Raw genomic sequence first — 13,048 nt, forward strand, 5'->3', positions numbered from 1 at the left:
AAAATCCTAATTGAAACACGCTATAAAGCTTAAGGGACTCATTGGGTAATTTGACCCTAATCCCAAAACGTGTCGTTTCCCAAAATAAGTTTTATAATTGCAGCTAGGACCAAATTGCAACAAAATAAAAGGTCAAGGTCAAATTAAAATAAAATAAAATGAAATTAAAAATGTGGAAGGATTAATGGGGCAATTTGCCCTTTAAACAAAAATGCGCGGATCTCGGCTTTGAACGACGCCGTTTTGAATCTTATCATTTTAAGCAAAACGACGCCATTTCTATGAGGCTATAAAAGCCAATTTTCAGCCTAAAAATCATTTTAAACCCATCTTTAAAAAACAAAAACCTCTCGAAAGAGGATTGAGGCCAACCTTGAGCTTCGTCGAGCCTCCGCCCTCGGCTCCCACGCCACGCGCCAATAACTCCGCCATAAAGCGATCGAAGTCGAAAGCTTCATTTTTTGACGCAATCCTAAGTAAGTCTTTTTCGCTTTATTTTACGATATTTGTATATATTTATAAACGAGAAAAAAATGAAATAATCACATCTCTTTTATTTAATCTACTACTGGTCTTTTATTGTATATATGTGTATATAAAAAACCGTAGTCTTACATCGTTTTGATTCGGGCTTTTATAGCCACCTAAAAAATATATTTACGATCTTGATTTTGTTTCTTGCTATATTTGTTTCGCCTCTCTTGTTTCTTTCCTTTTTAAGGTAACAATGAGAACCGGTGGCGTAATACGTCAAGGCCGATTCGTGCGCTTGATTACGACGTTATATGGAGCCGAGTCATGGCGCCTGGCGAAGCCCAACGAATGGCGCGAGACGAAAGGGCGTGACGCTTGGGGTACTTGGTGTAAGTTTCGAAACCCTAGGGTTTTATCTTGCTTAGCATTGGCCTTGCTAGTTTGGGTCCAGTTTGGGTATTTGGGCTATTGGGTTTTAGGTGTAACCTGTATAGGTTAATGGGTCCTTTGGGCTATGTAAATGGGCTAACAATTTTGGGTTTTAAATGGATTGTAAAACTTTTATTAATTTATTTAATTTTTGTTTCTCGCTTATTTATTTATTTTATGGCCCGGCAAATTTGGGCTATTATAGCTACTTCTTTTGCTCATTATCGTGGTAATGAATAGAGAAGATTATAAAAGGACCAAATTTGTCCTACCAGCCTAGTCTCAAATCTTGATCCTTATCTTCCTCAAAGGTATTCTAATAGCTTCAAACTTGCTTCATCGTGAATCGAGGAATGTCAAATCGCCATCTTCAACCCGCTCCTTGCAAACTCAGAACACCAAGATGAAATCTTTGATCTACTTTGCCAATACTTGAGAAGCCAAATCATCATCTTCGATCTATCCTCCACAATACAGACACCAAATATGTTATCTTCGATCCGTTTCTGTTATCAGAGATGCCAAATCACATCTTCAATCATCTCAACACGCCGTAAACGCTAAACTGTATCTTCGACCGCTCTTTGTCAATACAGACAACAAATATGTTATCTTCGATCCGCTCTTTGTCAATCAGAGACGACAAATCATATCTTCGATCGCATTTTGTCAATACAGAGACACCAAATCGCTATCTTCGATCCGTCCGCCAATACAGAGACGCCAAATCGCTATCTTTGATCCGCTTCTCAATACGTAAATGCCAAATTTGCTATCTTCGACCGCTCCGACAATACAGAGACACCAACTGCATCTTCGATCCGCCTCCGCCAATATAGAAATGCTAAATCATATCTTTGATCCGCTCTCCGACACAGAGAAGCCAATCGCTATCTTCAATCGCTTCCGACAATCAGAGATGTCAAATCGACTATCTTCGATCTATCGACAATACTGCAGAGACACCAAATCACATCTTCGACCGCTCTCGTCAATACAGAGCCAAATCTCATCATCTTCGATCTCGCTTCACAATACAGACGCCAAATTTATTTTTCAATCTGCTTCTGTAATACTGAGACGCCAAACTCGTTATCTTCAATTTGCTCTCTCGACAATACAGAGACGCCAAATGCTATCGGTCCGCTCTTTGTTAATACAGACGCCAAATTTGTTATCTTCGATCCGCTTCCGCCAATACGAGACGCCAAACTCATATCTTCGATCTACTTCTTTCGACAATATATAGACGCCAAATCGCTATCGCTGATCTATATTGTCCTTTAAAGGTGTAACTGTGAGAATGCATATGTGCTCATGCCCGATGATTAAGGTGACATGATCGAAATGAGTCAAATGCTCCTAGACATATTATGATGCAAAATATTATGAAAATGATTCCTATTTCGGACGTCTTTACTCGCTCATCCATCAAAGTTCCACCTTTATTTTACTCAAAGTATCAATCATACTCCGCTCATGTGTTTTGAATCGATTGGTCCTATTGTACCATTCTCCTAACGTTATGACCAATAAGACGATCATCCTCCACGATTGAATCGCTTGAATTGTCCAATTATCCTTTGAACTAAAGAAATTTTCTTGAATACCTCCGACCTTTACTCATGGGAATTCTTCAAACAATTGTTCTTTAGTTTCTTGTATTTCTAGAAATTTTCGAGTAATATGCAAAACTTCGCTTGTAAAAATATTTAGTTCATCAATCATTATTTCAATGCAACACACTTTATAATAGAAGACAATTTAATCTTGAGAATAGTTAGATAAATCATCGAATACAATAGGAAATTAATCAAATAATATCTTTGAGAAGAAAAGAATCCAAAGATAGTAAAATGACAAAAATCGACGTCCAACATATCACAACTTGGGCTTCTATATACAAATTCCATGAAGACTGTTTTGAGTTTATCATGTGTTTAGAAGATCCAAAGTATTTTGTTGATGACCCAGTATGTAACATACTCTATCTTTTCAACTGGTATAGCCAGTCAACGATGCTTTTCAAATTTGAGCACTTTTGGTTTTTAACTCAAACCCTTTGGTCTCTGTATGCCTTTTGGGTTTTCACCTGGCCTCTCCATTTTTTATTTTTATTTTTATTTTTTAGAAGTTTTAGAAGTATCAAAGCTCCTTTGTGGGTTTTCACCTTGACTTCCTTTTTTAGACAAAGTACTTTTGACTGAGTCAATTCACTAGATTGGGTAAACTTTTCCCATCCATTTCACAAAATCAAGGCACCACCAGAGAAAGCCTTATTCACAACATACAACCCTTCCCAATTTCGCACCTATTTTCCTCTAAAGTCCTTCTATGGGAAGGATCTTCAAGATAAAGTCCCTTCTTGAAATTTCTTGGATGAACTTTCTTGTCATAAGCTCGATCATCCGCTTTCGATACATCGACCATGACGAATAGCCCTTAACCTCTTTTTCTTCAATCAAATTCAATTGATCATGCCGCGATTGAATCCATTCTATTTCATCCACTTTATCTCCGATAAAATTCAAGAAAAGGTATTTCCACTTCAATAGGTAACAACGCCTCCATCCCATAAACCAATGAGAAAGGAGTTCCAAGAGAGGTTCGATAGTGTTCGATAGGCCAAAAGTGCAAATGGTAATTTCTCATGCCAATCTCTGAGGTCTCATCATTTTCCCCACTATCTTCTTGATGTTTTGTTGGCGCTTCCAACGCCCCATTCATTTTTGGCGATATAGAGATGAATTATGATGTTTGATCTTGAATTGGTCGCAAACTTCCACAATCATGTCTGTTATTCAAGTTCAATGCATTATCCGATATAATCCTCTCAAGCATTCCATACCGACAAATAATCTCCTTTTTCAAGAATCGACTTCATCACGACTTGGTAACACTAGCATATGAAGGTGCCTCTACACATTTCGTGAAGTAGTCGATGACTATGAAAATGAAACGATGCCCATTTGAAGCTTTTGGTGATATTGGCCCAATGACATCTATCCCCACATGGAAAGGGCCGTGGGAAGTCATAACATGTAAGGGTGAAGGTGGCACATGAATCTTATCCCCATATATCCGACATTTATGACATTTCTTGGCATAGTTGATACAATCTCCTTCCTTAGTAGACCAATAGTATCCAAACCTCATGATTTGCCTTGCCATTGTAAAGCCATTAGCATGTGTCCTACAAACGCCTTCATATACTTCTTCCAAGATTTGTCTAGCTTCCACAGCATTGACACATCTCAAAAGTACTTGATCTTTCCTTCTTTTATAAAGGATATCCCATCTAGTACATATTCGCAGCTAACCTCCTTAAAGTTCTTTTATCATTCTCGCCTCGTCAGATATTCGCGATCTCACATATCGTAATATATCTTGATACTAAGGATGGTCATCCTTTCCTCTTTTTCAATGTTACAAAGAATGTCTGGAACCTCGTAAATACTTACTTGAATTGGTCTAACATCCTCTTTTTATTTGCTTTAATCATGGAAGCCTGTTGCTAAAGCATCCGCCATCCGATTTGCCTCGGGAGATAATTGAAGGTGATATTATCAAACTCCTCAAGTAACTCCAAAACTACCTTTCGATAATGAATCAATTTGGGGTCCTTGTCTTCCATTCACCCCAAAGTCGATAAATTACCAACAGAGTCTCCATATACTTGAGGGTTCTAATTTTCCACTCTTTGGTCAGTCAATCCCCATGATGCATGCTTCATACTCGCCATATTGTTCGTGGCAAAAAACCAATTTACATGTAAATGGATAATGATCACCATTTTGGGATACCAAGACCCTAATTCCATTTCATCATGGAAGTTCACTTCCATGGATGTTCTTCAATAGTTGCCACATACATCAACTCCTCATTAGGGAAATCAAAGCTTAATGGTTCATAATCTTCTAGAGCTCGCTAGCTAGAAATTCTGCTATCGCCTCCTTTTATAGTTTTTGACTCATAGACTATATCAAACTCAGAAAAGATTTGCCACCTTGCCATTCTTTCATTTAGGTTGTTGACTCCATCATGTACTTTAATGGATCAAGCTTAAATTAGCCAAGTCGTGTGATATAGCATATATTGCCTCAACCTTCAAGTCGTCAGATTAAAGCACAACACAACTTCTCAATTGGCTAATATCTCATCTCACACTCTATGAATTTCTTCACGAGGTAATATATCGCCTTCTTTTTCTTCCCGACTCTTCATGTTGGTCAAGCACACATCCCATAGAATTACTAAACACCGATAAGTACGTAATTAATGGTCTATTTGGACTAGGCGAGATAACATCGAGCGTTTAACAAGTATTGCTTAACCTTATCAAAGGCATTCGCATTCTTTATCCCAAGTACCTTGGTTGTGTTTTCTAAGGAGGCGAAATATAGGATCACATTTCTGTTAATTGTGAAATAAACCGAGCGATATAATTCAATCTTCCAAGAAAACCCAACTTCTTTTCCGAGTACGTGGTGGAGGCAATTCGTGATATCTCTAACTTTGTCAGTCAACTTTTATTCCCTTTCGCTAACCATAAAGCCCAATAACTTTCTGACCTAGCTCAAGATGCACTTTGCCGATTAAGCTTCAAATGAAACTTCCTCAATCTCAAGAACAACTTCCTCAAGACTTCAATATGCTCCGCTTCGTTCGAGATTTGGCAATCATGTCATCAACATACACCTCAATCTCCTTGTGCATCATATCGTGAAAAGGACCCTAGTGGAATGTGGTTTCGACCACAAAATCGAGGCATAAAATAATTTAATATTCATTTTGATGCCTATAATATGTGTTAATTGTGTGACATTTTGATGTTTTGATTTAGAGTTATAAATGTGAATTTCACTAAAAGGACCTAGTAGTAAACTTTGAAAGTAGGATAGGAAATGTGTGATGACTAATTGAATCATGCATGCAAAACAATGGTTTTGTATGTCAAATACTCTTATTTTTATAAGTGGTGGTGGCCATGATGGTCACATATATATAATATGTATTAAATCTTAATTAAATGACTATTATTTTATGCAAAAGAAAGGAAATAAATAAAAGAAAGAAAAGAAAAGGGTAATGAAAACAAAGCTTGTATCCTTGGTTCTAGCTTGGCGAAACTTAATGGAAGAAAGGGATATAGCATTCTTGTTGTCTTAAGCTCAAAACAAGGTTAGTAATTCATGTTAGATTTTGGAATTTTAGCTTAAATTAAGTTAATTACTAAGTTCTTTAATTAGCCTATGTTAAAATTTTGGACTTGGGTGGTGAATGAAGCTTATCTGCCATGGTTGTTAGTGAAGAAATTTGATTACCTTCTTCATGTTTTAATGAGTAAATGTGATATGGGTAAGGTTTAATGATGTTTAAGTAACAATGTGTTTGGATGGATGTGCTTATGAGTATGACTTGAGATAAAATGGTAGTAATGTTGTATACACTTGATAAGTATGTTAGATGGTTTGAGATTTGAACTAGTTATCAAGTTCTTTAGGTAGCCCATGCTAGGAATTTTGATTTTGGCATGACTAGGACTTTACCATAGTAGCTATTGAGGGTTTAGGTTTGTGATTCATGTTAAATTGGATGATAGGAAGAAAATCGGCTTGTATGTGTAGTTGCGAATGTGAATTTAGGTAACATTTCTTGTAACATTGGCATTTTAAAAGTGATGGAATGGGGATTTAAGCTTGATAAGATTTTGTTAGGATGAATGAAAAAAATGTGTATTCGGCTAGGGATGATATGATTGATTGGTGAAGTGGCTAATAGGATTTTTTAATGAAATTATGCCAAGGCCGAATGTATCATGAAGTAAATAAAATGCTAAATGCGCATTATGTGCTTATACGTATAATCGGCTAGGGAGGTTTGATATGAAGCTTTGATAAGTTTGAGAGATGAATGACCAATGAGCAATAGGTTATGTATGGATGAATTTTATGCATATGTTGTGTGTAGCATTAGTAATTTAATGGCATTCGACATTGTTTAATTAAAATTTGAAATGAATGCTTGAAGATTAAATAGGTCGCTTAATGACCAAATATGCTAAAAGCTAAAATATGGACAAATGATAATAATGAATTGGTTTTTGAATTGTATATGGTAGCCGTATGTATGTGTTTGATTGAGAAGTAAATTTGTTTGAATTAGCTCAAGAGCTTAGAGGACCAAAGTTGGATAAAGAGAAGGAAAAGTGATCGAATAGCGTCGAAATCGCTCGACAACATCCGAGGTAAGTCTTCGAGTAATGACCCTACTTGAATTATATTGAAATGATTTGTCATATTATATGGATAAAATTTAATGCTGTAGGGACTACGTTGTAAAGTCAATTGAAATCATGTTTTGTGTGTGGCTATTGAGCCGAAATTGGAAAGGTTTGATAAATGTTTTGTGTTTGAGCCTTAGTAACTGAAAATGAAATATGGATGTGTCATGATTATTGATATATGTGTATGAGCATTTGAATGATACCCTGCTAAGTCCCAAGGCATTTATGCTAGTGATTATATCCTGCTAAGACCAAGGCATTTTGCGAGTTGTTATATCCGGGCTAAGACCAAGGCATTTGTGCGTTGTTATACCAGTTAAGACCAAGGCATTTGTGCGAGTTGTTATATCCCAAGACCAAGGCATTTGTGCGAAGTTGCTATACCCGTTAAGACCAAGGCAATTGTGCTTGTGGTTATATCCCTAAATTCAAGAAACTTGGTTTGAAGGTGAGCGTTTTGTGCTGTAATAAATTCAATTAATACGTCAAAAACCCAAACGATAAGGTATGTTTGCATGTGCATCGGAAAAGTCGATTCGCTTGAAATAGTATTCGTTCAATCGACTAACAAACTTTCATCTTAGATAGGTTGATACCTTGTGTGTGTATATGTTGATGAAGTGTAAGTATGATTATGAGAATGTGTATTAATAAAGTGATTCATTTAGCTATGTGAACGTAATACTTTAGTCAAAGCCGATTTCATTACTTGAAACTTACTAAGCATTAAAATGCTTACCCTGCTGTTTTGGCTCTTTGTTTTCTAGATTTTGTTCGTTAGCTATCGGATTCGGGATCATCGGTCAAGTCATCCACACTATCAAAGCCCCTTGGTACTCTTTTAGTTGAACTGGATATGGCATGTATAGGACTACCCTTGTTGTTTTTCAAGTACTTTTCACAACCCACGACTTAGTGAATAATTTCTCTAACAAAAACGCTTGGAGATTCAAACAAAAGATCAAGGCACAAGAAAAGTAAACAACAAAACAAAATTGGGAAAAGAGAGAAAAATGAAAATAAAAAACTGAAGAAAGAAAGAGAATTGTGGGAACGTGTAAAACAAATTAGGTCCCCTTTTCTCTCTCTCCCACAACTAAAATAAAAATAAACTAGAAATAAAATAATAAAAAATCTTCTATACTTAAAAGCAATACTCAAGCAAAATTGTTTCCCAAGAATGTACACAAAAGGACTCAAACTAAGGACCTAGAGACAAACCAACACACAACCAACCACCGGACTAGTAGGCCCATTCTAAAATTAAATGTGAAAACACACATAATTGGTCGAGCTATGTGCGACCCTAATTACAAATCTCAAAACTTTCAACTCAAAAATCCAGATGCTATAATTTAAAATATTAAAACATAATATTTTAAAAATTATAAAATTAAATTCTTTAAAATTAAAAAAAGAAATGATTTTAAAATATAAAAAATTTAAAATTTTGACATAACAAGCTATCGAGAATCTTATTTGGAATGTTGACCGATTTAGGATTACGAGGATTCCATGTCTCTTTCATGCATAATCATTGCCTCGTAGTCACCCTAAGTCGCCAATTGCCATGTTGATTTGGGATTCCCATGCACGGTTCATATTATTTTCTAAATATTTTTTTATTATTCAAAAAAAGGCCACATGTTTGTTTTATAACAAAGGCAAATCCAAAAAAAAATTAGGGTATGAATTGAATTATAATTTTTTAAGAGGTATTATTTTTACAAGAGTTATTACTTGTAACCCTAACCCATTTCTATGGATTAAGGTTATAGGATATTACGATAAAGAAACAAGACCGATAATATAGTGACAATTCAAGGATTAATTTAAACATCATAAATTAATAAACAATCATCATTCATAGCATACATTTGAAAACGAGACTTAAATTGAGCCTCATGAACCCTAAAATTAGTTTAGAAACAAGTATGGACTAATCTAAAATAAAATAGAAAGATATGGTAAAAACTAAAAACAGTGGATCACATGACCGTGTGACAGGCCTGCACTGCGTGGCTCAAAGACATGGACATGTGGCCAAACCAACAACTTGAGTGTAACTTAAGATTACATGGACGTGTCGCCAGTCAGGTAACTCTTTGAGACCATCTAGACAAACTTACACAAAAATCAAATAGGCCACATGGTCGTGTCATGCAACTGTGGGATAGATGGCCATGTCGCATCGTGTCACGCATCAGGTGTGTCAAAAATACCTTCAAACACAAGCCAATTCATCTACTATAACACCCTAAATTGGGGCTAGAGATATTAAGGTTTGTTGGTTAGGTCTTGCTTTGGAAGGGTCAAGTTAGTTTTGTGTTTTAGGAATAGAATGAGCCTATTGGTTCAATGGTTATGAGTCTGTTTTTCCTTAGGTCTCATGTTTGAATCCTCGCGTAATGCTAAGTGGAAACTATTTTATATTTGGCACTTTTTTTAAAAAAAGCTCATAGGTTAATTTTTAAAATTTATCTTATTATTCTTATTTTTATTAATTTTGAAAAGAATAGAATAAAAAGTGCCACATTTTTTCTCATATTTTTCTTTTCTCTCCCCTCACATCGTTTCTTTCATTTTTCCAAATTTGATTTGTGCTATTCTTTTGCTAATGTGATCCTTTTGCTATTATTTTGTTTCTTTCAATTCATTCTTATTCTTTAATTCTTCCTTTGTCCACTTTCAAGATACTTCAATTTTACTATTTTTGTCACCTCAATTTGTTCCAACATCACTATTGTTAATTTCCTTCTCAAGTGTTTATTAGTTTTCTTGTTCTTCGCTCAATCAAGTGTCAATCCAAATGGGTGTAAGTGTCGCTTCCTTTTTGTTTTATATAAGTTTCTTCAATTCTTTATATATGGTTTCAATTAAACTTCTTATAGATTTAGCATGTTGCAAAATTGAGTTTTCAAATCGATTAATTTAGGGGTGTCATTGATTGTTATGCATTGGAATCGTCTTTTAGGTGTGTGTTCTAAACATTTGTAATTGAAGGTTGATTTAATGCTAAAATTGTTTTGTTTCAGATTTGGTGTGGTTTTGGTCCACACAGTGCAGGCCGCACACCTGGCGATCTACATTGCCATGTGCCTAGTTTAGGTTAGGTTGATTTTCTTGTCACACTACGAGTGGGTCACATACGCGGCCACACGACCATGTAACCCTTGTTAGGAAAGTTTGTCTATCACACATGGGCATGTGCCTCACCACATGGGTGTATCTTTCGCCATATGGTCGTGTCTCCCTACTTCCAAAATTGTGTAATTTTGTCACATGGGCACAGATTCATGGTCCTGCCACCGGCTAGTATCTCAATACACCGGGCGTGTCTCACCGATATTCATGCATCATCACATGGTCTCGATCGTCCCACCAATGCAGTAGTTCTATTTTGCATATTTTTCGACTTTTTACAAATTGTTTCATTTTGTTCCCGGGATCCTTGCTCATTTAAGTTTCGAAGAATGTTTTGGACATGAATTTTGGTTGTTGGTTGACTGATGGATATGTTATACATTTGTATAAATATGAATAATTTTGATTATTTCTCGCAAATGGTTATTATGATCTGTTAAATTAGTTTGTGTTATAAGATTGATTAGATGTGTAAATTTGAAATTTTTCATATTGTAGATTCTGTTAACCTGTATCGATCATGAGTATCATAAAGTAAAATATGAATATGTCTGATTCGAATTATTTGTGCAGTCCATGTAACTTGAATATGCATTATGTCCGGGATACGATTATGAAGAGAAGGAAGATTGATTTGGCGCTTTTAATTGCATTATTAAAATATGACGATAAAATTGCAATCATATTAGCGCTTGACTACTTAATAACTCAAGTGGCAAATGACCATAATAAGGTTTTTTCGGTTGGATGGGTCCACCATAACCCAAGCATTGGTGTGTAGAGGTTGGAAAAGGTTTAGTATACCCTATTTGGTTTGTGATGGATGGTTGAAGATGGTGTGTATATGCTAGATAGGTGGGGTTTGGGTTATATTGCATATGATTAAAATTTGCATGTTTGTTACTTTTGGCGCCTACTCTAACATGATATCAAATTAAGAAATGGTCTCATTATGTGATTGAGTTTCACATGCATACATTTTGCATGTTTGTTAAGTGATATAATAATTTAATGTGCCAATCGATATGATCTCGTTAATGATTTGATTAAGGTAATGGTAAATTTTAGTTAATCTGGTCGACTTTATTTAACTACGATTTTTAATACTCACATCGAACTTTCGTAGCTCATTTCCTTAGTTTTTTCCCTTGTTAGGTAATTCACGAGGATAGGTGTCGGACTTAGCAATAGATGTCTCAAATTCTCATTTCAGTTTGGGTTTTAAATAATATTCATGAAGTTTGGTAATGTGCTTTAGTTGGATTTGTAATAACTTTTATAAGGACTGTGGTATGAGTTTTGGTTTTGGGCTCGAAAGTTTTGGTTTCGGTTTGGAATATTTTATGATCTTGTGCATGGATATTTGTTTTCGAGTGGGTTTTGATTTTGATCTAAATTTGTGATTCCATGCATGGGTTTTTAATAACTATCTATGGTTTTCATTCAAGGTAAAAGTGCAATATTTTACATTGCAAAATTTCGTTTGAAACTTCAATTATCAAAACTTCCAAATTTGTTTTGGTTACAAATTCAATTCATGAGTTGCTAATCGTGTTTTAAACTAGTGTTTGAAAATTGGAAGATAAGTTGTTACGAATTATGTTAAACTTGAGCAACAACGGAATTGAAAAAGTTTTGTAAAAATTAAATAGTTTTTGTGTTCTTAGCCATTGTGGTGACCAATGTGACCTCATGAATGCGGTAAACTTCTAGGTCGGTTTTGGGGTTTACACCTACAATTTCTTAGGCATCAAGCCATACATTTACCATCACATTAACCTATTCAAAGTGTACCAAAACATGCCAAAATATGTCCATTCACATTCAACCTATGTGCCTAATCAATATACCCTTATTGGCATCACATTTCGACATAAACAACAACCATGAAAAACAAGACATAATCAGCATATTAACCTTCTTCAATCATCCAATAATTTCAAACTAACATATGCTATAATCAACTATTTATGTAACACCCTAACCCGTGATTCACACCGAATAAGGCACGCTCATATAATACATTTACAAGTACAAAAATATATATCGTTTATTTCCAAAATTTTAAAACTCGAATAGCAATCATTAGTTCAATCATATAAATCAAAATTTCACATATTAGTTACGTAACCAACCAAAACTAGTCATGTTTCACTAGCCACTTCACACATAGGTAAATCATACTTGATAACACAACCTTTTCAAATCAATAATCTAATCCCAAAATTTGAACCAATTAACATGCATTAAGTGAATATTATACATGCTTTATAATAACAACATTCGATCCATACATCACAAAATTATAACATTCATTCATGTGTACTACTTAACCAACTAACCAAAATATTTTACTATTATAAAACATCATATCATAATACGATACATTATATTTTCATTAGCAATCTTATGGCTATATAGTGCATTTGGACACCTATTTAATCATCAATCATATGTCACTTTTATATACTCAATTTACAACAATACATCCATTAACATCCATTATAAAACTTACCCACTTGTGCATATTTAAACCACAACTAGCTCTATCAAATCATAAAATTAACTAATATCAATATATGTTATTTATGAGCTTTGTACATGCACATATTAGCTAAGTTGAATTATACCCCACAAAAAAATGGGAAAAATTATACAAGTACATACAAATATTTCCAAAAGATCAAACTTAATTGCAAATGTAACCAATTCAAC

This window comes from Gossypium arboreum, chromosome 3 (genome assembly GCF_025698485.1).
Source record: "Gossypium arboreum isolate Shixiya-1 chromosome 3, ASM2569848v2, whole genome shotgun sequence".
NCBI classification, from domain to species: Eukaryota; Viridiplantae; Streptophyta; class Magnoliopsida; order Malvales; family Malvaceae; genus Gossypium; species Gossypium arboreum.